The sequence below is a fragment of the Ursus maritimus genome, unplaced genomic scaffold (assembly GCF_017311325.1).
Source record: "Ursus maritimus isolate PB19 unplaced genomic scaffold, ASM1731132v1 scaffold_10, whole genome shotgun sequence".
NCBI classification, from domain to species: Eukaryota; Metazoa; Chordata; class Mammalia; order Carnivora; family Ursidae; genus Ursus; species Ursus maritimus.
In genome coordinates, this window is record NW_024423344.1 from 33,860,912 (window position 1) to 33,886,415 (window position 25,504).

The 25,504-nt window shown below is 35.5% G+C and overlaps 1 long non-coding RNA gene across 1 annotated transcript; it reads left to right on the top strand.

Moving 5' to 3' along the window:
• The first annotated feature begins 242 nt into the window (after positions 1 to 242).
• On the top strand, positions 243 to 17,452 carry LOC121100229. Its single transcript, XR_005831979.1, has 3 exons — positions 243 to 776; positions 6,863 to 6,956; positions 16,761 to 17,452. It is a non-coding gene; the product is annotated as an uncharacterized LOC121100229 (long non-coding RNA).
• The last annotated feature ends 8,052 nt before the right edge of the window (positions 17,453 to 25,504 follow it).

Sequence of the window (25,504 nt, forward strand, 5' to 3'; positions counted from 1 at the left end):
TCACCAGGCCCGATCATTTGGGCTAGAAGCAAACAAGCAAAACAAACATATTTAAGATTCATTACATAATAATATTATTTTTCTTAATTTTTAAAACTAACAAAAGATTACTCATAGAGAGAAATATGAGGTAATTAATAAAAAGTCTCAGTGTTTATTTGCCTAAAATTATAATACTTTTTAGGCAGAAATTCTCAGGAATTACCGTGCTCTACTTTTGTTTTTTGTAGGCCCCTATTTTGGCCCTTCCTCATTTCAGTTTTTCAAGTCTTTGTGCAATTGTATAGATTTCTTCATTCAGAAGGTCATGCATTTACTCAATCACTGTTTACATGAGGCCTACTAATTGTCAGACACTGTTCTAGGTCTTGGGAGAAAATTGTGAACACAGACAAAGCTCTTATTTGTGGAGCTTAAATTTTAACATGCCCGTATAATAATCAAGTAAACAGTGAACACACTTTCAGATGGTGATATATGCCATGAAGATAATAAAATGGGTGATGTAATGGAGAATAATCTGGGGGATGGGGTTACCATATTAGACAGCTGATTAAGTCAGCATCTCAGAGAAGGCAGTATTTGAGCTATCATTAGAAGGAAGAGAAAAAGAGAAGGAAAAAGAAAAAAAAAAACTGAGAGATAATCCACAACAAAAATGTATCTTTCAAAGTGAGAACAAGATTGGCAAAGTTAGAAAAAAAAAATAAGTAGATGTTTGGAAGTTAGTGAGCAAGGAGGCAACTGATAAAAGATATAATTGAAGAAGCAAAATAGTAAGTAACCAGGGATCAAAACCTTGAAAATGATTTGATATAGTTTAATTAAAATTATAAAAAGATAAGGGTGCCAGGGTGGTGTGGTTGGTTAAGCCTCCAACTCCTGATTTCGGCTCAGGTCGTGATCTCAGGGTCTTGAGATGGAGCCCCACTTTGGGCTCTGTGCTCAGCTCAGATTCGGCTTGAGATTCTCTCTCTTTTCCCCCCACTCTCTCTCTCTGTCTAAAATAAATACACAAATCTTTAAAAAGATTATAAAAAGATCATTCTGTTATTAGATGAATGATTTGTCTGGCATTGAGAGTATAAACAGGGACATTACTCTATTAGGCTATTGGAGATCCATGTGAGAAGTGATCATGGCCCAGATTAGAAGAGTATTGGATAGACTGGAGATGTGGACAGATTTGAAATCTGTTTTGAACAGAACTGATTGATGGATTGGATGAAAGGAAGAGAAATCATGAGGCAAAGAAAACAAAAAATTCAAAGATAATTTTCCGGTTTTTAGTTGAACGACTGAGTATACCGCGGTATTTTCTACATTGGGAAAGCTAAGGACAGACAGGATTGGGTAATAGGTAGTAAGAGTTTTCCACACATTACTTTTGAATTCCTCATTGAATTATTAAAATTAGCCCAGTAGAGACAGTTTAAACAGACCAATTTCCAATAAGAAGTAGAGAATGGTATCCAAGTGCTACCCTCCTTTGATAGAGCCTCAGATTTAGATGGAAAAAAACTTCAAATTTCTCATTGCTATTTAACTGTACAAAACTTCACACTTCTGAATGTTATTTAACCTTTTCTGGTCATTGAAAAAGTATCTAATTTAAACTGATAACTACATTCGCAACCCCCAAAAGATTATATATATCTTACTCATAAACATCCATGTAAGGAAATTCCAAAGAAAATTTTGGAAAATAATAAAATAAAATATAATGTCATGCTAAAGTGGTTTTTATTCAAAGATTGCAAGGATGATTCAGTATTAGAAGATCCTTTAATATAATCTACTATCATACTAGATACAGGAGAAGAAACAGTATCATCTCCTTAAAAACTGAAAATATATTCAACAAAATTCAGTATGCATTCCTGATTTTTAAAATGTTAATGTTACTATAAATGATGGATAATCATTAATATTATAAAATGTTGAACCATGAAAGCTTTCCTACTGAAGTCAAGAACAAAACAGAATCCCAGGATGTCCATTCCTATTTAAAATTATATTTGATGTATAATCAAATGAAATCAGAAAAATAATTTAGAAATACAAGAATTGAAAGAGAAAAGGTATATTGATCGTGTTTGCAGAAGGCATAATACCTAGAGAAGCTAGAAGAGAAAAGAAAACACCAAAAACAAAAACAAAATTAATATACAAAATAAAATTATTTAGTAAATGTGCATAATATCAAATAAATGAAAATCAGGAGACAGTGGGAGAACTTATTTGTAAATGTAAAAAAAAAAAAAGGATAGAATACTTTCAGGGGTGCTTGGGTGGCTCAGTCAGTTAAGCATCTGACTTCGGCTCAGGTCGAGATCTCAAGGTCCTGGGATTAATGGAGCCCCATCAGCATGGCAGGCTCTGTGCTCAGCGGGGAGTCTGCTTGTCCTTTTCCCTCTCCCTCTGCCCCTTTCCTGCTCATGCTCTCTCTCTCTCTCTCTCAAATAAATAAATAAATAAATATTTTTAAAAAGAGATAGAATACTTTGAAATATAGTTAGGAAATGTAGGAAAATTCTGGGAGGGAAAAATACTTCAAGTACTTGTAATATTTTCGAAAGGACATATCGTGCTCTTTCTTGGGACAACTCAGCTTCATAAAAATGTCCATTCTACCAAGTTAATATTAAATTTAATTCAATACCAATACTTTTAGTATTTTTAACATGTAAGCCATTAATTCTATAGTCCAAAAGGAAAAAAATATATATTTCTTAACTCTGAGAATTGAAAACGTGTAGAAGCAATGATACTCCACTGGGTGCACGGAGATCTCTAGATCTTTAATCTTGGTTTCAAAACACCACTCCTAACTGAGGGAATCAGGGCTTCTTGATGAAGGATTTAGACCCACTTGATGTGGCTCCTGTTGGCTAATTTCAGGACAATTTGACTTTCCAAAAGGATCATGGATTCCAGTAATTAGTGTAACATATTGAATAAACAAAGTCCATGAGACCATGGTAATATGCAAAAAAGTAAAGAAATAAGAGAAAGGAAAAACAGTGACCATTGGAGGTGTACTTGTCAAACCAACTTTGAAAATTAGTAGTTATGTTAAAAGAATTAAGCATTTACCCAGACCAGTCTTTTTTTTTTTCTTTTTATGAGTAACTTATTTTATCCCTGAAGTATTAGGGAAGCATTTATCTACAGAAGAATACCAACAGATAGAGAAGAAATTATAAAATTGATTAAAATAATTTTTGGGCAATGAAACTATTTATTCAAGCAAGAATCATTAAAATACATTGCTACGATGAAAAATGTCATCTCACAGATTAGTTGCTACTTGCAAAGGGGGGGAAATATCTTCTCAATAGAGATCTTGTGGTCACAACATTAACTGAGTGATCAAACTTAGTATCACTTAGTGAGACAACCTGAAGTCATGTGCCTCCTGACACATAATATATAAATTGTCTAGAATTATGCATGATATATTCTTATCCCAATTTTTAATTTGGATTAAAATAAGATCTCAGGACTAATATTCACTTTACAAAAAATGCCAGGGATAGAGAAACAGATTCAATGAAGCCATAGAAACAAAAAAAATTAGATAAATTCAGCATATGGGATATTTAAAGGTAACTAGCTTGATCTCTTTAAAATTCAATATCCTGCTTAAAAAAATTTTGTGAGACTTTCTGTCAAAGAGAGGACAAAGAGACAAAATAATCAAATGCAGTGTGATTATGTTTCAGATTTAATGTACATTTAGAATTAAATGTTAAGATGTCTGCAGTTTATTTTTAAAAGATTCAAGATAGATGCTAGATATTAGATAGTTGGTAGATATTAATGAAATAATGTCAAATGTTAATTACTAAATCTAAGGATACAGTGTGTAATACACTATTCTTTGAAAATTCTTTCTGTTTCAAAAAATGTAAAATTTGAAGTGGGGGGAGAAAGAACAGAGAGTGAGAAAGCTGGAGATGAGTAGTAAGAGTGGTCAAAAAGTAAGCACGCCATGACTTGGAGTTACCAGCTTAGTGCCTGAAGGCCCATGCACTATGAAAGCTCCTCTCGTTTTATTTCATGAATAAAAAAATGTTTCTCCTTTTCCTTTATAGTAACCAGTAACCTTGGAAACTCTTATACAAAGACAAAAAGGGCTGTAATTTCTATGTCATGAATGGATTTTAGAGAAACAGTGCATTGAGTAAGACAACCTGATAAATAAAAACAAGTCATTATTTAACAAAATACCTGTATTATTCACTTACCCTAAAAAAATAAATCTTTTGAAGAAATGTAAACAATATGAAGGAGGTCTATTTATGCTACTAAAGCGGTGACTTAAAAATGACCATTAACGGGGGGCGCCTGGGTGGCACAGCGGTTAAGCGCCTGCCTTCGGCTCAGGGCGTGATCCCGGCGTTCCGGGATCGAGTCCCACATCAGGCTCCTCCGCTATGAGCCTGCTTCTTCCTCTCCCACTCCCCCTGCTGGTGTTCCCTCTCTCGCTGGCTGTCTCTCTCTCTGTCAAATAAATAAATAAAATCTTTAAAAAAAAAAAAAAAAAATGACCATTAACGGAAAGTGTTAACGCTTTCCACGGTATTTGAAAATAGTTGGCATTTTGAATAAATTTTTATAGCAATTGAAGTTTTATAAAATGCTTTTGCACAAACATATTTGTTGGAATAGAAATAACAGACATGATGGTGTATATGCTTAAAGCCTGATATTATAATAAGAAATGTTTTCTCATAACCCTCCAGCTGTCCATCCCTCTCTTTCCTAAACCTTCTATTTCTCTAATGTTATGACATAAAAGAGCAAATACTAAGTAAAAGTTTACTATGTACTGGGCACTGTTATAAGTCCTTCATCATTTTCAGCTATTTATTCCTTACAATGTTCTTACATAGTTATGTATTATTACCTTAACTGTATCAGTGAGTAAAGCAGAAGTTTAGAGATTCTATACTTGCTCAAGGATATATAAAAAGTAAGGGTGAACCCGCAATTTGAATCTAACCAGTGAAACTGAGGAACTCTGAACCACTCTGTTTTACTACCTTAATGGAAGGAGAGGCAATATAGAATTTGCTTTATGACAACCAGTTTCGACTACCAGGCTAATGAAAGGAGAAATTATCAATAAGATGGCAGGTTTGGGTTTTGGGTCTGGAACAGATTCCGATCAGATTCACTGCTTGAAGGGACAAAACTGGAGAATTACGGGGAAGAGTCCAAGGGCAGCGTAACTGAGCCCTCTGAGCTCAAGTCGGAGAGCTGCAATGCCCAATGCCATTTTGTTACTTTCTAATGTGATGGACCATAGTGTTGTGTACACAAAAAAGGGGACTGTGGTTACTCCCCATCAGAAGGCTAAATTTGTCTGACCTTGGAGGCCTGAGGACCTTGACGCCAGTCTTGAAAGGAAGCAGAGGAGGCGGTAGCCATATTGCTTAATGCGGATTTTAGAAAACAGGATTTTACAGTTCAAGGAGCCTTCCAAAATTTTTATTCCTTCCAACCACTGTATTTTGCATTTGAAGTTGAGATTTAGAGTTGTGGTGGTACTTTAAGATTAGTTGTAAAGTAGGATTGGAAATACTCTTCACTTTATCCTTTCTTTTGCCGAGACAAGTATGACACATAATACAGCTTGTAAAGGGTCAATTAACATTTCTCTGTCTTTTAATATTATGTCTTTAATGTAAAAAGCAAATCTGAATAGTTGGGGATTATCAGGCTACCTTTCTTCAGTAACAGAATGTGTACTTACTACTTACAATTTTGCAATAATCACTTCATCTCCAGTTTGCCTGTGTAGACACAGCCAGCATTAACTTTTATGGGGTGTGAAATCAAGCAAACTGGAACTAATTGAAGTGTTAGTCAACACTGTACTCAAATCGAATAAAGCAAGATTAATATGGCTCGGGTAATAATTGAAATACACATCTCATTCCGGATAATCTCATCTTCAAAGTAATCGATGTATTCTATGTCATAAGACATGGTGAGCAAGTATGTTTATGTATGCATATATGAATATACGTGTCCTCCATCTCTCTATAGATATGCATACCTATGTGAATAAATGTAACATCTTAGAATCTGACTGCACCATAGGCATATAGCACTACAGAAGAATAGTTCAGCATAATGTTGAGTATGGCTTTTGAGTCAGGTAGATTTGGGTTCAAATCTTAATTGTGTGACTTCTGGCAATTCATTGTCTGCAAAATAAAACAGTGGTATCTATTTCAACACTTAAATAATTACTATAAAGCACTTCATACAATGTTCAGAGAGACAATGAACTCAAGAAATGGTGCCACATTAAGAAAATAAAGCAATGACTCAGTCAAATAAACATGTAATCCTGTATCAATTAAAATATATTCCGTTACTCTACCTATCATACCTCAATTCCTCATTTCCTTGTCAGGGTGTAGTTGGGCCAGTCTAGTAGTTCTCAATGGGGGACAATTTTACCTCCCACAGGACATTTGGTAATGACATTTTGGACTGTCATGATGTGAGGAAAGGAGTCGCTACCTACATCTAGTGGCTCGAAGCCTGAGATAATGCTGAGTAGGCTGCAATACACAGGACAGTTGCACACAACAAATAATTACCTGGTCCAAAATGTCCATGGTGCAGACATTGAGAAACTGTGGGCTGATCCCATTGTATTTGGAATTTATAATGGTCAGATTTATTTATTCAATATTATTCAATATTTATTGAGAGTCTACCACATGTCAGATGAGTATTGACAATACAGTGCTTACTAGAAGGCAAGGCCCTTTTCCTCATGGTGATTACAGTTTAGTTTCTCTGTTATTTATTGTTTTTTCTGTCCCTCTTCCACTTTCAGGTTAGATCCATTACCTCAGAACTTCCAGGAAGCCATTTGTGACCTCCCCAATCTTCACTAACATTCTCTGCTCCCCATGTCCACAGTACTACTGGTTTGTATCACATACTTCAGTACCTACTTATATACACACTGTGAGTTAGCTCACTAATTGTCTGATGTATACAAATTTTATCTCCACACACACACAAAAAAATTAATTAAGAATCAAAGCTATTTTCCAAAATCTTCATTTACTGATTAACTTGCATAGTAAGTATAAATTCTCCATTCATGCACTTAGATGTGCAAAAATCTTTTTTTCCCTCCAACTGAAGTAAATTTTTATAATTTGCCATTTTATCTGGTTATGAAAAAACTAATGTCACCAATTCAGGATAATTTCAATTGCTTGAGATTTTTCCCTAGTTGTTTCAGGATAAATTTGATCAATGGCAGCTCCACACCTTCTCAGCTTGTCCCTAGGTAGTGGTCTAGATTCTGGGATATTTATGTCACCTGGGGGAGTAGTTGTCTGGATGCTTCATGGTTTCCTTGTCTCAGCTGAAAGGACATAGTCTGCTCGTTCAGGCCACATTCAGACACAAGAAAGAGAGGGCTCTCTTTGTTCGCCATCAAGGATGGGGAGATTCCATGAGGCTGCCCAATACCTGTCTTCTCGTAAACTCTATTCCCCTGTGCCATGGTTGCCTTTCTCCATAGGTGGGTGGGCACATGATCTCTTCTCAGCACCTACCCATGTTATTTTACTTTCCCCTCCAATTCTCCTTCTATTTGAAATGGTTTACAAATGGCTTGTTACTTATGTGTCTGTGGTGGGGTGGGGTGTGTGTGAGAGGATTGATAGCAAATATTTGTTCTGCCTATTTCCTAGTCTTTGTCTATATCTGAAGTGCCACTTTTGAAGTCTAAAGTCCAAAAATGTGTACATTCACCTTGGGGTCTGCTTTGACAGCCTGCCTCTGAGCAATGGATAGAGCCGAGGGTAACCAGAAGTATGGGAAATCCGATCTTTAAATATTCCACAACAACCCTTGCAGCGTGTGCAGCACAATAAAACAGCTCGATTACAGCTACTCCCACCACCCTCCATCCTCCCTGATTATTCATGCAATTGGTTGCTGTGTTTTACCTTAAGAATCTTCTGTATACCTGGAATTACCAGTTTGTCTTTCTTCCTTCAAAACTGACTCTAATGTACATTCTCATATGCAAGAAATTGTACATAAATTATTTCATATCTAATGAAACAACTGATAATTTTCCATTTAAAGAGAAAGCCTCATTTAGTTTCTCTGTTTTTTTTTTTTTCAAATAGTAAATTTCTAAAATCAGAGCTCTTTATCTAACTACACAGTAGCAGTGAGCACACTGTGGCAATATAGTAATCAATTGCCTGTATGGTTATATGTGTAATAGATAACCAGCCTTTATACTTCTAATATCCTCTGTTCTGTGAAGTAAGAAAACACTTGAATTAATTTAATATGCAAATGTAATACAGCTCGGGCAATGTAGGTACTTTGTAAATGTCCAGTATGAATATGAAGCGAATATAGAGAAAGATCCATGATGACAACAGTTCTCTTATTTGAATATGTACTTTATAGACGTTCCATTTCTGCATTCTCACTACACCCATTGAGGGTGTCATAAATATTTGAGTACTACTCTGAATCTGTTCATCCCTTTGTACAATTAATTTCATTTCCCTTTGCTTCCTGGGATAGTACCAATTGCCCATCTTTGCACCTCCAAACAAACCAATCCAATCTCCCACAATTTTTCACCTGATGCTAGGCATAAGCAGCCAGAAAAATGAAATTTTCCTGTTAATGTCATCATTTGCATAGCTATTAGTATTCCAGGGCATCATTGCTTCACAGAATGAGAGAAAAAGTAACACCATATTTTATTCAATCAAGAAACAATCAGTGTCAAAAGCCTGATGTCCAAACCTAACCTTTTAATTATAGCTTTCTTCCATATGGGATTGTACTGTGCGTTACAAAGGCTTATCCTTCAATAAAAACAAAGAGACCTTGCACTATACAGGAGAAATCCACAACAGAACCACCTTGGAATACAAGAATAGAAATTATGTGAGTGTTTCTCCAGGGAAGCTTTGGTCCTGCACACTCCGGAAATCAAATATTTCTATGAGTGTTCAGCGAGGATGTGATTGCCTGTTTTACTGCTAGATTAGGTCAATGCTGCCATTGCAATCTGCTATCACTTTACCAGCAAGGCAATTTCACACAATTAATTTCTTTCTTTAAAGGAAGCAATAAAGGACAGGCAATTGGAAACCTTACAACTTATAACTAACATCCTTTCCTAACTAGTGCACACATCTGCAAATGCAAATATCCTTCTTTCTGTATGCTCACGCACGTCCATTCAATTTTTAAATGATGATGGGGTTTTCAGTGATTCATTGTGAACTTCCTATAAAACAAACAAACAAACAAACAAACAAAAACACACAAACAACAGCAACAATAAAGTAGTGTTTGAGAAGCAGAGAGCTCAGACTGACTCACAGATTTCAAACTCCTCTGAAGGCACTTGTTTTTCTTTGCGGATTGAAGAGTGGATTGTAATATATGAAGGTAGAAAAAAGAAAAGCACCAGAAAGTAACATAGTGTGAAGACGGAATCTCATATTGAATTCATGGGTTGGCAAACGTTATATGCATTGATTTCATAATTATTTTCTGTCTTTTTTTAAAGTTAAAAGGCCACTTACAGTTTTTCTAAACTAAAGTTTAAAGTGCTGCAAAGTATAACATAAGCTCTCTTTTTTCTTATGTGGACATACTTTGCTTTTTGGACATCCTTTTACTGTCAATACTTACATCTGTTGTTTAAAAAGCTATTCGTGGTGCAATTGCTTTTTAAATGCAAACCCATATGTGTGATCTCTAGAGGAACTGGTAAATTTCACCAAATGGGCATTCCTAAATTACATGCCATCTGTAGCTAGTGAAGAGAGGACTAAACCTGCTCAGCTGTGATTTTGCACCAATGTTTCCATCATTTTGATTGGCTCTAGGGAAATCATCCGTTTTTGGCATGAACTTTTCTAACCCCAACAGGTTCTTATGGTCTGCTTGAGCTGCTTTGGCTTGAAGAATATTATATTTTCGGCACGTGTTAGAACTCATTTGGCTTTTTGCTTTGGTTTCTTTACCACATTTTACCATTATGGCTTAAAATTCCTTTTTTTTTTTTTAAGGTTTCAAACTAGTCAGGAGATAGTAAAGGTAATTCTATTGCCTACATAGGGTTATTTAAACCATTGAAAGAAAAACAAGCCCCAAGACTGCACATTCTAACAGTTGAATCTTAGTAAAAATTACCACATTATACAACTGAGGCTAGAAGATCATGTTAGAAAAAATATAAAGCAGAAGGTAATCTCTAGTAGACATTTTTACCAGGGTTTCCCTTCTCAGTTTACAAATACAATTTTTCACACTTAATTTCTTTTCTAGCCAAAAGCTGTTTTGGGCTCCTATCTACTAAATGGTATAAATTCCCCAAACATCAACGTACAGTAAAACACTTAACTACCATTCTAGGTATTCTTTTGATGATTGTTGTTGAATTTTTACCTATAAAATAATTCAAAGTTGAAGATTTCTGTCACATAGGCATCATCCTAATGGTTTCACTTCTTCCCTCTTGCTTTTAATCAATCCTAATGTTTTTGTAAAGATGTTGAAACATGAGCAAAGTCAAAACATGAGCAAAACGTATATTGTGACTGTGTATCACAACAATATGCAGGCTATTTTCCTGCCCCCTTCTGCAGCCATTCTCGAATATTCCCTTTTAGGTCCTCTTAAATCTGAACAGATGACTGGCGTGTGTATAGAGGAGAGAAGGGTCCTGTGGCAGAAGATCAGGCAGTAGGAAGCTTAACACGGATCCCAGTGAGAGATGTCAACACTGGAAATGTGGGAAAGAAACGGATTGAAACATAACACTTGTACTTAATATGGCCCGATAGCAGATAAGAGAGAAATAGAGAAGAAAGAAAGGACACTGCATCAAAAGTCAAGGAATAAAAAACTATTATAAAGTGCCAGGAGAAATGAAAGCATGAGAGTCAACACTACTTAGAAGCATGCCATTTCTCTGGCGTTTTTTGAAATTCTAGTGTTTGACCTCTCTGAATCTCTCAGTTTTCAGAGTATATCTATCCAGGGTCAGTGCAGAGAACTGGCTGACCAGGACTGCAATAGAGTAATAGAATATGAAGAAAAATTCTAGAATTAAAAATTTTTAAACCTTAAAAAAAAAAAGGCACCGTTAATTGTGCCAGAAACACAGATCAAAATATACTTTGGTTTTTCCATCTTTATTTTCATCTTTACATAGAGTGGCATCAATATATTGAATAACACTGCTGTCACCTCTTGTATGATTTTAGAAATTATTATACAAATTGTGTAGGAATATTTTGATGGAATTTCGGTTGAGAACTGGCAGGAAGAGCAGATGACCATTTCCAGGATGTGTGGAAGATAAAGTTTGAATCCATGACCTTTTTCTTTCAGTTACAAGTAATGGGTCAATGACATAGGGTCATTTTTCAATCAGGAAATCCTGGATTTGTAATGTAATCAAAACCACTGGAATTTGTTTTGGAAATTTAAGATCTTATAGCAATAATTCACAAATCCTGCAATTTTGGTTTCACCCATGTATTATTAAGTTCACTCATGGAAAACTCACCTTAATATTGTCCACATATTAAACAAAAACCTCATGCAGAAAAAAGAATGTAGGTTATTTTCCAGTTGTTATCATCAAAGCTTCTTGAACTATTTCCCTTATAATGTTATTAAGGGGACGGCCATTTTTTCTAATACACACACCCACACATAAGGGAAATATTCTAGTATTCTGACTTAAATAATGTTGAAGCTGGATATGTAGAAGCTAGCTATTCATAGCTAAATAGAAGACAGAATAGAGAAATATTTAATGCAAGGGTGTAATAGTAAAGAATCCTGAGGGAGAAATGCAGGAAAGAGAGAGAAGCAGGACTTTGCCCCTTTGAACACAGATCATGTAGCTGACCTCTCAGGGTCAGAGCCATGGGCAGGAAAGAAAAAGAGGAAAAGAGGGTGATAACATTATTCTGATCTTTTGAAATATGATATTTATATTCTGTTACACCAATGACCAGTATTTTCTGTAGGTCTGTTTTGTAATCTCTCCTACACTATGGACAGCCATTCAAAAATAGTTTCATATACCTAAATAAGCAGCAAGTGAAAAAATTGCCAGCTAGGATAGAGGCAGTAAGTCATCAATTTGTTTACTTTCTTGCATAAAGGAAATTACGGGCATAGTAGTAATCACTTAAAATGTATTTGGCCTCCTTTGGGAAGGATCTCTGAAGATTCAGATTTGAGAAAGTAGTATTGAAAAAACAGCAATCTAGGGGAAAGAACACTCTATTCTTGTTCTTTATTATTATTATTATTATTTTCTGTACCTAGTATCCACTATCTCTTTGGTTTGATTCTATGGTCATTTTTATTGTTAGAAACTCCCAACTGCAAGAGAAAAGGGTGTGGTGTGCATGCTATTCTAGACATAAAAAACACAAATATACATTTCTATGTGGGGTGTGTGTGTGTGTGTGTGTGTATTTTTGTGTGATGGGGGCTTAAAATACACTTTGTAGACTATTAGTTTCCTTTTTTGGTTTTTTGAAGATTTTATTTATTTGACAGAGAGAGTGAGAGAACACAAGCAGGGGGAGCAGTAAAGGGAGAGAGAGAAGGAGGCTCCCTGCTGAGCAGGGAGCCCAAAGCGGGGCTCTATCCCAGGGCCCTGAGATCATGACCAGAGCCAAAGGCAGACCCTTAACTGATTAAGCCATGCAGGCACCCCTAGTAGAATTGCTAGAGATTTTCATAGTAAATATATATATATAACAAATTATTAAAAATAATATGAAAAATTGAAAAGCACTCAGAGAGAAGTAATCAGGATGTTAAAAGAATACAAAATTATCTTTTGTGACCAATGGCTGAAGAAAGAGGGTGGGGTGGATGAGGGAAGTCTAAACATTAAGCTGTTGTCAGTATGTGAAGGATTTAGACCATTGTTTCATGTTGCCCTATTGGATAAACCCAAGAACAAAAGAAGACAATATATGGAGTCCCATTTTAGTTATTGTATGTGAGGCATTTATGACATTCAGAACTGTCCAAAGATAGAATAAGTTGCCAGTCAACAAATAGGGTTGCTTGTTGAGTTTATTTAAGTGTGAAATGAAAAGATGTAATAAATTGAATTTAAGACCTTTTCTAAGCCTGAGAAACTATAATTCTATCATGGAGCCACATGAATTGGCATCATTTTAGGGTGTCTTTCTTTGATTCCTTAAGTCCTACACAAGTATATCTTATCATACAGTAGACACTTTGAGGGAAACAAGTGTGAGGGGTATGAAACAAAAGTTTCTAGTTTATTGTTTTATCTCATATACTATAGATATTCTGACAGAAATATCTGAAAGATCGCACTTCAATCATAAAGTTGAAATATGTATATTTTGCAAAAGTCAAAGCCAGAATTCCATAAACAATGAAGTTTTTAAGATTTTAGCGAATATAGCGCAAATATTTTCTCTTGTAAAATGAACTGAGTTCAGTATTAAATTCTTCCCGAAGAATGTAATTTTTTTTATCTAGGCCATTTTTAAACGTGTTAAGGAAAACATTTGGATTTCTAAGGAATCGCCCTGCCCATATGTTTCCATCATGATATGCATTATGGTTCTCACAGAGTTTTTTTCCCATTAGTTTTGCTTATTATACTTACAGAAATATTTATCTTTGATGTCCAGGATATAGGATTGTTATTATCTACAGCTGCAGGCTCCTAGTGATTGACATTTTAAGACTATTATGTAACAGTAGTACATAAATATACTGAATTTTACTTCAAAATTAAAACTACATTAGCCTGGAAACAGAAACTTTACAAATACTTATTGTAAGATTTATAAAAACAAACAATAATGTTTTGCATCAGGCTCACACTGGCTTGTACCAGCTAGTGAGAGAGCTGATTTTGTACATTTTGTCTCAATAGCATGGTCAGTGACATTATATCGGTAGCTTGAAATGAGTCACTGTGGAAGTATTTACACCATGGAAATTGGCAAATGTCATAAATCAGGGCTTCCCCCCCCCCCCTTAAATCCAGTTATTAAACATTTACTGGCATACTGCTAGTAAAACTTAATCATATGATGAGAGATTTTTCTATATTGAAATTTATGTCCCAAGCAATAATATTGCCATATTTTAATTATATGTCTACTTGTTATTAACAACATATCATCTCTTTGTAAACTGAGCTATAATGTGACTTATCTAAATGAATTAAGGATATATGTCTAGTCATTCTTTTCTTTATTTGCTACGATTATATTTACAATGCTTTAAATTATATACAATGCTATCAGAGAAAATAAGTTAAATAAAAGTGAGAGAATCTAAAAAAGGACAAAATGTAGGTAGAAATAATAAGACAAAGCCAGTTAGTTCTGGTTATACTCAGGAGGGATACTACATTTCCCAGTGGAAAGAATAGCTATGTGAAGAGGGATAAATTGCCACATATTTATTTGAAAAAAAATGACCATCTTCTTTATTTAAGAAATCTCACACCTCAGCTATATGGAGTAGAGAATCCCAGCTGTGTCCACCAAAGCAAGTCCAAAGTACCTATTCATGTCTTGAGAATTTATGGAATAAGCTAACAAGAAGTGCTTTGGTGTTTCTCTACCTAGAAGAAAAGTCTTCCTAAGAGAAAGAAGTAAGGTAAGAAAGCTAGCAGAATAACAAAAATAAACTCATCAAAAGGGAGTAATTTAAAATACAATATGCTTTATCTAGCACTCAGATTTGTTTCTGAGCCCAGTGTTGAATCTATCAGAAAGATCTGAGAAAGCAGTTGTTATTGGAATTCTGAAATGGTGTTGAGGAAAGAGTATAGCTTCAATAATCCTCAGTGGGCAAGATAAAAAAGAAAGGGTTCCCCTCTCCTCACCACAATAACCAAACAAACTGAAACCATGAGAATGCACCTGTATTAATCAGAGAGAGCATTCCGTGAACAGGTGACAAGTAAATGTACTTTCTTGGGAGCAAATTTAAATCTCTGTTAAATTCCAGTCTGCAGGATCTCACAGAAGGTTAGATCCCACAGCAGGTGAAGAGCAAGAAGCAATGGAATCAGGGTTACAGTGGCACGGTGACACAAATCCCCAGCTCAGTGAAAATCAGCCAAAAACTTTTGTTGGCATTTTTCACCAGGTATCCAATTTTATTGGTTAAAATCATAGCTATATAAGCAGGAAGTTTCATTTTTATTTGATTAAATCATTGAGTCAACTGGTCAACAAAATAAAAAACAAAAAGTGAAAAAGAAATCAGAAACAAAATATTGAATTTACTGCATTTTTTTCACCTTTAGTAAGTAGGATGTCATGGATGCCAATGAATTAGGCAAATCCTAACTGTTCCCTTTTCAATCAATCAGAGATAGGCAAGGTGACAGGATCATAAAGAATGACAGCCTCTGGGTGCCTGGGTGGCTCAGTCGGCTAAGTGTCTACCTTCAGCTAAGGTCAAGATCTCAGGGTGCTGGGATGGAGCCCCACGTTGGGCTCCCTGCTCAGTGGGGAGCACCTTCTCCCTCTCCTCCTTCTCCCTCTCCTCCTTCTCCCTCTCCTCCCCGCTTGTGCTCTTTCTCACTATCTCTGTCACTCTCTCCCAAATAAATAAATAAGATCTTAAAAAAAAAAAAAGAATGAGCCTCCATGCTCACAGTTGAAGTTCCAAAAAACCCAACAGCTGTTTTTCTGTGTGTGTGTGTGTGTGTGTGTGTGTGTGTGCGTGTGTGTGTGTGTGTGTGTACGCGCTCATAGGAATACTGGTTTCATAATTCCTTTTGTGATCAATCCTCTATGTAGGAATAATTATCACCAACCCTACTAACATTTTAAAAATACATATCACATATAAAAGATAAATGCACAAATGTATTAGATAAATACGTAAAATAAAATTTAATATATTATTTTGCAGTAAGTTAATGGGAGATCATTATTTAATGCTACTATGGATAAGGAGAATTTTTCACCTTACTTTTTTTGGTAAACATTTTCTTTGGAAGGAAGAGTCAAGATGAAAAACTCATATTTCCATCTCTTGGGTTGTCTCTTGAGACAGAGGCAAAAGGAAGCAATAGAAACAGAACATTTATACTTTACAAAAGAAGAATTTAAAAGCCTTATTTCGTTATCTGGAAAATTGAAAAGACACCAGGGTGTAAGTGAAAACAAAGACTATAAAGAACAGTCATATGAAGGATTTCATGATATGTTATCTTTTGGCTCTTTTTCCTCTTATTTTTATGTGTTTGTATGTGAGTGGTTTTGTGTGTGTGCGCGTATGTGTGTGTGCGCGCGTGTGTGTGTGTGTGTGTGTTTTGTTTGCTTGCTTTTTCATCTTGGGGCACATCAGGTAGAATTAGATCTGTACTACATAGTGTGTACAAATACAAAGATACATATATAACATATTTTCTCCCTGCTTGTCACATCCTGAATAAGGGCTGTTCCTTGGAGACTAGACTCTACCTAGTTTCCGCAGCCTTGTGTCAAAAAGGATAATTCTTAGACATAATGCTGAATTTGAAATCTGTAACTTTGCTTTGTTCTCCTAGATGCTCAGGACCTGTGCAATATTTCCAAGGAGATCTATGGCTTAAAGCTTACTATTGTCTCATACTCATTAACTATTACATGTACGATTAAAATATACCTCAAATTTTATTCTTCTTTTGTCTTTTTTTTCAGGTGTAGGATACTCAATAATCTTCAATAAGAAGTGACCCAAATTTTCTTCATCCTCAAAATAAAAATAAGAAATAATATTTAAAAATACATTTACAGACTTTGAGATGTGATCAAGCATTCTATTTGTACTATTAACATGAGACTGTATTAAAATATTTCAGAAAAACGACTTTCACTCAATGCAGTTAAAGTTTTCTTAATTAAAACTTAATTTTTAAGGCAAGTTTAGGTTCACAGCAAACTTGAGGGGAAGGTGCAAAGCTAGCCCATGTACTCCCTGTCTCTACACGTGCACAGCCTCTCCGCTACCAACATCCGCCACCAGACCGGGCGCATCTGCTGCCGCTGATGAACCTGCACTGACGCACCATCGTCATCTGGAGTCCGTGGTTTAAATTATAGCTCACTTTTGGTGTTGCATTTTCTATGGGTTTTGGCAAATGTATAATGACACGTATCCATCATTATATTGTCATATGGAGTATTTCATCCTAAAAATCATCTGTGCTCCTCCTCCCCAACTCCTGGAGACCCTTATCTTCTCACTGTCTCCATAGTTTTTCCTTTTCCAGAATGTCATATAGTTGAAATCATACAGTATGTAACTGTTTTCAGATTGGCTTTTTTCACCTAGTAATATGCATTTAAGTTTCCTTCGTGTCTTGTCATGGCTTGCTAGCTCATTTACCTTTAGCACTGAGCAATACTCCGTTGTCTGGATGAACCACAATTTACTGGTCCATTCATCTACTGAAGTACATTTTGTTGCAATTATAATTAAAGCCGCTAAAATCATCCGAGTGCAAGCTTTTGTGTGGGTTACAGTTAAAACTGAAATATCAAATAATCAGCCAAGTAGCTTGGCTTTATTATAGCAAACAACCAATAGGAATAACTTAAAATGTCTATACATTTAAACTTCTGTAATTTTCCTTATTAGTGTCTGTTCAAAGAAAAAGATTGCCAAATAACCTCGATTATTTACTTACAGTGTGTGTATAAGCTCACTAGATTTAACAAATAGTTATAGGCTTTTATTTATCTATTTATTTATACTAATGAAGAGTGACTTGAACAGAAATGTTTTGCTAGATTCTCAATTTTTAAAAGATCATATGGATTCAAAATTAGCATCTTATTTTCAGCTTTCTCTGCCCATTGGTTGTTAGAATTCTAACAATTTAACAAAAAATAGTGAAACATGACGAATAGCCCATGACATTTGAATATTTGAACAACAGTGGCACTATTCCGGTTAGTAATTCATGATTCAGTAGAGTGGGTTGAAGGCCATGAGCACATGTATTTTTCCCTAGTATGACTATTTGCTTCTAAGATATGTTGAGTACAAATAAATGTTTTATTTTTCATCTTGTTTCCCCAGGAAGTCCATGTGAGAGTCGCTAACACATTTATTAGTATCTTTATTACTCCTGATTATAAAAGAATACATGTGCATTTGGAAAATTGACAAAATGTAAAAAAATTATGAAAGAAGTATTCTATCTATAAAAAAATCTAACAGTAAAACAGTATTATGCTTCATGGCTCCATTCCCTTGATTCTCATTTTCGACTTATTTCTATGTTCCTAACACTCTTGACTAAGGTGCAATTTGATCTGTGTAAAGTATGAGTCCCATATTTTTCTAGTTGAGTTTTTGGGTTAATTTCATTTTTAAATTTTCATTTTGACTAAATGCATTAAAATATTATCTTAAGGGAAAGCCACTACTATCTTAAACTGAACCAAAGGCACTTGTATGCTCATGAAGGTTGGAACACAGGGAAGATTCAGTTACAACTCAGACAACACCTTCTTTGGAAGGTGGTTATCTTTCAGTTTCTGTTGTTAGAAGGAGAAGATTCCAAAAGGTATACAAGGTCTTTTATAATCTAGTCCAACATTGCCATTTCCACATTCATGTTCCACAGTCTCCAATAAGTACTTTGCAATTCAGTCTTGCTCACTTCTAGAGAGAATTTTTTTCCCCAACATTATACCCTACACCATTATTTCCCACCTTTTTCTTATGTGAATTCAAGAGGGATGCTGTCTGATCCTGTCCATAGGTATGTTCCAATCTACAGAAGAATTCCCTGACAAAGAAAGAAGATGACCTGTCATAGAGGAGTCACATCATAAATATCTGTACAATGAATGAAAGTAGTATAATACTCTTAAAAGGGTTTCCTGATCTCCCTAAGTGAGATAGAATCCAAATATCTTTCCTTAATATTACTTGCTGCAAATCTCTGTTACAGAATTATTGTATTTTAGGGGCACCTAGGTGGCACAGTCTGTTAGGCATTGGATTCTTGGTTTCCACTCAGGTCATGATCTCGGGGTCATGAGATCGAGCCCCATGTTGGACCCCATGCTCAGCATGGAGTCTGCTTGAGATTCTCTCTCCCTCTCCCTCCGCCCCTCTCGCTAGTGCTCTCTCTCTCAAATAAATTAATTAATATATATTTTAAAGTTATTATACTTTATCATAATCACTGATGTTCCTTTTCTCTCTCAAATAATATTCTGAGTTCTTTGGGTCTGAGAGTTCGGTGGATGTCAAGGCCATGAGACAGTGAAGGAAGTAACAGCAGAAGCAGAGAAAACAAATCTCTTTAGTTCAGTTTAAAGCAGGCATGGCTTTCCCTTTAGAAAACACTTTAATGAATTTAGTCAGAATGAAAATAAAAAAGTAATATTAACCTAAACAATTCAACTGGAATAAGAGTGGGGCTCATACTGTATACATTAACTAGAGATAGTTAACTAATACAATTGGCATGATTTCATGAATAATTAGATACAGTGAAAAGAATCTAGGAGAATTCTATGGTTTTTGACCTTTAGTGCATATCAACGAGAGGGTAAATTTAGGAAGACAACCATATTTTTGGTGATAGAAATAATCAATTCAACTTGTAGCAATAATGGCTTTTCAATGCCTATTAGGTATTGGATATTTGAGCTCAAAATTCAGTAGAGAAACCTACATTGGAATTTAATATTCATCCAAAGTACAGTTGATAGCCGAGGCCATAAAATTAGAAAAGGTCACTCAGAGAACAGATAGTATCAGATGAACCCTGAAGATTTCACCATTTAAAGGAGAGAAAAGAGAAGACTCACAAAAGCAGGCTTTATTAGAGAAGGCATTAATACATAGGAGCTTTTTTTTTTTTTTAATTCTGAAACCAGGTACACATAGATGGGAATTGATCACATCTCTGTAAACTATTAGTCTTAACCAGCTGGAATTCCAATCCTGCTGTGTGGATAGGACAGGAAGGCAGGGTATCTGTGTGCAGTATTAATAACGACCAGAGTTTCTTCTTTTGTTTACCAGATATTCAGTTTGCTCTCATTTCCAAACGAGAATCCCTCTCACCTTTGTCCAAGAAAGACAATCCAAAAGTTCCAACTAACCATAGCATCAAGCTTAATGTTCAGGGTCTGTTAATATCCCTTGATCAGGGGTGATGAATGGAAATCTCTGGATAGTTCCCTGTGGTGGTCCTCTTGAGAATTAAAAACAAAAGGACTACTTATCCATCTCACATACTCAATTTGCACTGGATAAAGAGTTCGGGATAGTCACCACAAGCACTCACACACAGGAAGGAGAAGAACAGGAGACACACAATGGTAACAACAATTCCAGTATCCTTCTTGGCAGACATTGGTGAGGGCCTCCCACCCTGGGGAATCAGAGTGCTTTTTTGACTAGGGTCAGTTCTGCTCCCTTGAAGGGGTGGTCCTCAGGTCATTGTCCTAGGAAGGTTTTCCTTTCTTACTATGTTCCTTGACTATAAGGGAATTGAGTATTATGGACTGTATCCTCCTGGAGAACTGAACTGCTTTCTGTCTGTAAAAGATGGAAGACCTGACAATGGCTTGATTTCAAAAAAGTCACAATCTTTTAGTTTAGACTGGTGCTCCTTTTGGCAGAATGACTCCCTGAAACACTTGGCTTCTCATCTATTTGCTTCCAGTCGGCTTCATGTGCCAACAGCTACATTCTGTTCTTTTATGGATATACTTCTTTTTTTCTTTTTTAAAGATTGTATTTATTTATTTAACAGAGACAGAGACAGCCAGCGAGAGAGGGAACACAAGCAGGGGGAGTGGGAGAGGAAGAAGCAGGCTCATAGTAGAGGAGCCTGATGTGGGGCTCGATCCCAGAACGCCGGGATCACGCCCTGAGCTGAAGGCAGACGCTCAACGACTGCGCCACCCAGGCGCCCCTATGGATATACTTCTTAAATTTGTTCTATTTCCCTGCATTCTCTCCTTCACCATCCCCAAAGCTCTCACTTTCCTGCTCTCAAAATAATTACAGGTGCATCATACTGTTCAGCTTTCATGTTAAGCTTTTCTCTCTTTCTCCAGAGCCATTTTGTCCAAATGAAAAGATTTACAATGAATCACTCAAGGAGTTTGAATGATGAGTAAAAGGGCAAACATTGTTTTGGTTTCTGCCTCGAAGCAGAATTTTGTAAAATTTTCAATTTGATAGCTCACTGTTTGGCATGGAGATATAGTTGGATTTTTTTTAATTCCAAGTCTTTTCTACTTTTGTGCTTTTTAACTTGGAAATGTTTTGTTCTTCCTGAAATTTTCTCTTTCTTTTCAGATCTTGTAAAGTCCACCCAATGACACCTACTCACATTCTATTTCCCAGCCTTCTTCCCTATGTCAACATGATCTGCCTTCCAAGTTGTGACGGGGGACTTGTTAATAATTATTTCACCACTGCATAAACTAAATCACTTTCTTTCCATGTTTCCTTGTCACCCACAGCAGGGCTCCTAAGCCAATGACACATGTTATAGATTTCTGTGTTGATAATACTCCTTGTCTGTGTTGCAATTTCTGTATCAGTCACATCAGGGCTTGTGATGGCTTTTTTTAACAGAGACCTTCAGTATTTGAATAAAACACTGAAAATTTGAACAGATGACATTGCTCTATTAACTTCTTCTTTAAAGTTGCAAACTACAGTGTACAAATTCCATATTTAAAAATTTCCAAAATTTCATAAGCTTAAAACCACAGTGACTCAAATTAAGGGTATAAATCAAGTGGTTTCTTACTTTTTGCTCTAAACAAAATTAAAGGAAAAACAAATTAAGTGACCAGTGATAAATCATTAAAAATGATGTTTAACAACAAATCATTATATACTTTGTGAAATGAATTCCAAAATAGTTTCTAGAAGTGATACTTTGTAGGCCCAAACCTTCTTCTAGATTATACATGATTTCAGAGAGGAGAACAACTTCAATCCAGGTCCACACTACAACTGTGAATAGGTTTTTGGACATAGCTAGTGCTATTGCTTTGAGTTCCCTCTGAAAGCTACTTGCCTGTGCTCTGAGATAGTGCCAGTTTTGGATACCCTAAAACTTACAAATCAATAACTTTATTTTTTCTTGGAAGAGTATTCACAAATTTAACTTTTACAGAATCAAAATCTTGCTTTATCGAGAACCAGGAATCACTCTATGGCTGTCTTTTGTCTGTCATTTTACATTTTAAAATAGATTAATACCACTAAAATATTAAGGCTTTAAAAAATACTGTGGTTTGTAGATACACAGATGAAAATTTTTATACATATTTCCAGTTTTATTCCCATATCACTTGCATTGGTGCACTGAGCTCGCATAAAGATAAATGATACCCAAAAATTAATATCATCTCTACATGTGGCATTGTAAATCTAGCTAGCTCCTTGATGAACTAATCTCGTAGCAAAAGAAGATGCCTTGGTAAGGTCACCTGAAGTTAGTGTCATAAAATATTAGCTGATATTTTTATGTAACACATGCTAGGTAATTACAAATATTCAAATACCATTTATGAGGCATGTTTGCAAATCACTCAATGAAGACATCTTACCTTTTCATAGTCATTTAACTTTTCATTGCTGCTTATCATCAGTAATATTCTTTACACTCACAATAGTCTCATGAGATATAAAAACAATTAGTTATATTACTCAGCTGAGTGGTGACAAAGCTGGAGCTCAATGAAGATCATCTAAGGAGATGATCCAAGGCCACACAACTACTTGAAAGAAAATGTCATCCTCTTACCACTTTTTTCTTTATGATAGATAAAGTTTTTCTTTAAATATCTGACTACTCACAAGTTAAGATACAATTGTAAAAAATGAAACATATGTATGACATATATATGCATATATCATATAAAAGTCTTAATAATGTTTAAAATTACTCCCCCTTATCTTAAATTGGAATCTCCTTGAACTCAAAGATTTTCAAGGAGGCTCTTTCCACAATTAGAATAATTTAGAGTATTCTAAGATGTTGTTACATGGGTAATATAATCTTCCATAATATTAAAGGTTTTCAGTTTTATACCCTTCATGATAGTCCACAACAATCCTAACTTCCCACTATTTATGACCCTGTGTAGTTATGTATCCATTGCATAGGGATTACCTGTGTAACCAAAACTATATTGAAGAAAGGACAGAATGTGACTTCCAAGTCTAGGTCATAGAAAACATTGTAATATTGGCTTCACCCTTAGAGTATTTGCTCTGGGGGAAGCCAACTGCTGTGTAGTGAGGATGTTCAGGTTATCACTGTGGAGAAGGCTACAGCACAAGGAACTTGTTTCCTGTCTATAGCTGGAAGTGACACCTCCTTTTGAAAGACATTAAGTGACTTCTGCCCATTTTTTAATTAGATTATTTGTTTTGGGGTGTTGTTTTGTAAGTTCTTTGTATATTTTGGATACTAACCCTTTATTAGATATGTCACTTACAAATATTTTCTCACATTCCATAAGCTACCTTTTAGTTTTGTTGATGGACTTTTTTCCAAAAAAGACATTCAGATGGCCAACATCTGACATTTCAGACACATGAAAAGATGTTCAACATCACTGATCATAAAGGAAATGAATCAAAACTACAATGAGATATCACCTCACACCTGTCAAAATGTCCAAAATCAACAACACAGGTGAAACAACAGGTGTTGGTGTGGATGTGAAGAAAGGGAACTCTCTTGCACTGTTGGTGGTAATGCAAACTGGTGCAATCACTCTGGAAAATAGAATGGAGTTTCCTCAAAAAGTTAAAAATAGAACTGCCCTATGATCTAGCAATTGCACTGTTAGGTATTTACACCAAGAATACAAAACTACTAATTCAAAGGGATGCACCCTGATGTCTATAGCAGCATTATCTACAATAGCTAAACTATGGAAGTAGTCCAAGTGTCCATTGACAGATGAATGGATAAAGAAGAGAATACATTATACAGTATGTATAATGGAATATTACTCAGCCATCAAAAAGAATGAAATCTTGCCACTTGAGCTAGGGAGTATTATGCTAAGTGAAATGAGTCAGTCACAGAAAGACGAATGCTCTATGATTTCGCTCATATGTGGAATTTAAGAAACAAAACAAATGAGCAAAGGGAAAAAAAAGAGAAAGAGAGATAAACCAAGAAACATACTCTTAACTATAGAGAACAAACTAATGGTTACCAGAGTAGAGGTGGGTGGAGGGGATAAGTGGAATAAGTGATGGGGATTAAGGAGGGCACTTGTGATGAACACCATTTGTTGCATGGAAGTGTTGAATCACTATATTGTACACCTGAAACTAATATTACACTATATGTTAACTAACCAGAACTTAAATTTTAAAAAATAAGGAATTAAAAAGACATTAAGTGAATCATGTTAGAAGGGAATCCTCTTGCTCAAGCCATGCCTTCAGTTAACTTCAGTCCAAACCTACATCTTGCCTGCAGCCTTGTAAGAGACCCTGAGCCTGAATCACTTGGTTAAACTGCTCCTGAATTCCTGACCCACAGAAACTATGAGGTAAATAAATGGGGCTTTTTGTTTTTGTTTCTTTTGCTTTTTTAAGCTACTATACCTCTGGGGAATTAGTTATGGAGCAGTACATAACTACAGGTAATTCTAATATTCTTAAAAACACCGAAATTTCACTAGGTAGGTGCAACTCTAATTATAAGAAGGGTGCTATTTCAATGTAGACAGAAGCACCTGAGAAAAACTGGAGGTAACTAAGAAGGGAGATTACTGTGGGGGCTGGTCTTGAAGGACAAAAGCAGATGAAACATGGAGTAGGAAAGGGAAATGTCAAGCAAAACTAACAATATCTATAGCCATAGCAGTATGGAAATGTATGGTCCCTAGAGAAAACATGAAGTTCATTGCTGTTGGCAAAGCTTGTGTCACTGCTGTGGATGAAGTAGTTACTTCCTGTAGAAGTAAGCAGGAGCATAATGAAGGGCCTTCCTTGTGTAGAAGGTAAGCTGTAAGTTAGATTTTTAACCTGCAGGATCTGAGCAGTCATTGAAGTCTTTTCTATAGGAGAATGAGTAAATTTAAAAATTAAAACCAATTAAAAGATGACTGCAATAATTCCAGCATTAAGTGATAAAGGTGAATTTACACAAGTAACAGTGGTGTTGGACAGAAAGAGACTGATTGCAAGAATACTGAGAAAATACTTCTAATGGGACTTAGCAAAATTTTAATTTATGATTGAAGGAGAGCTGAGGCTGTATCAAATCTCTGCAATCACATAATTATAGTCTTTCAATGTCTTCCCATTGAATACATTATATAAAGGTGGCCCAAGACATTTTCACTTGGGCCTACCAGCTTTTATACTCCCATTTCTTGCTACTCACTGGGATTTTGCTTTGTGGCATACTGAAATCACC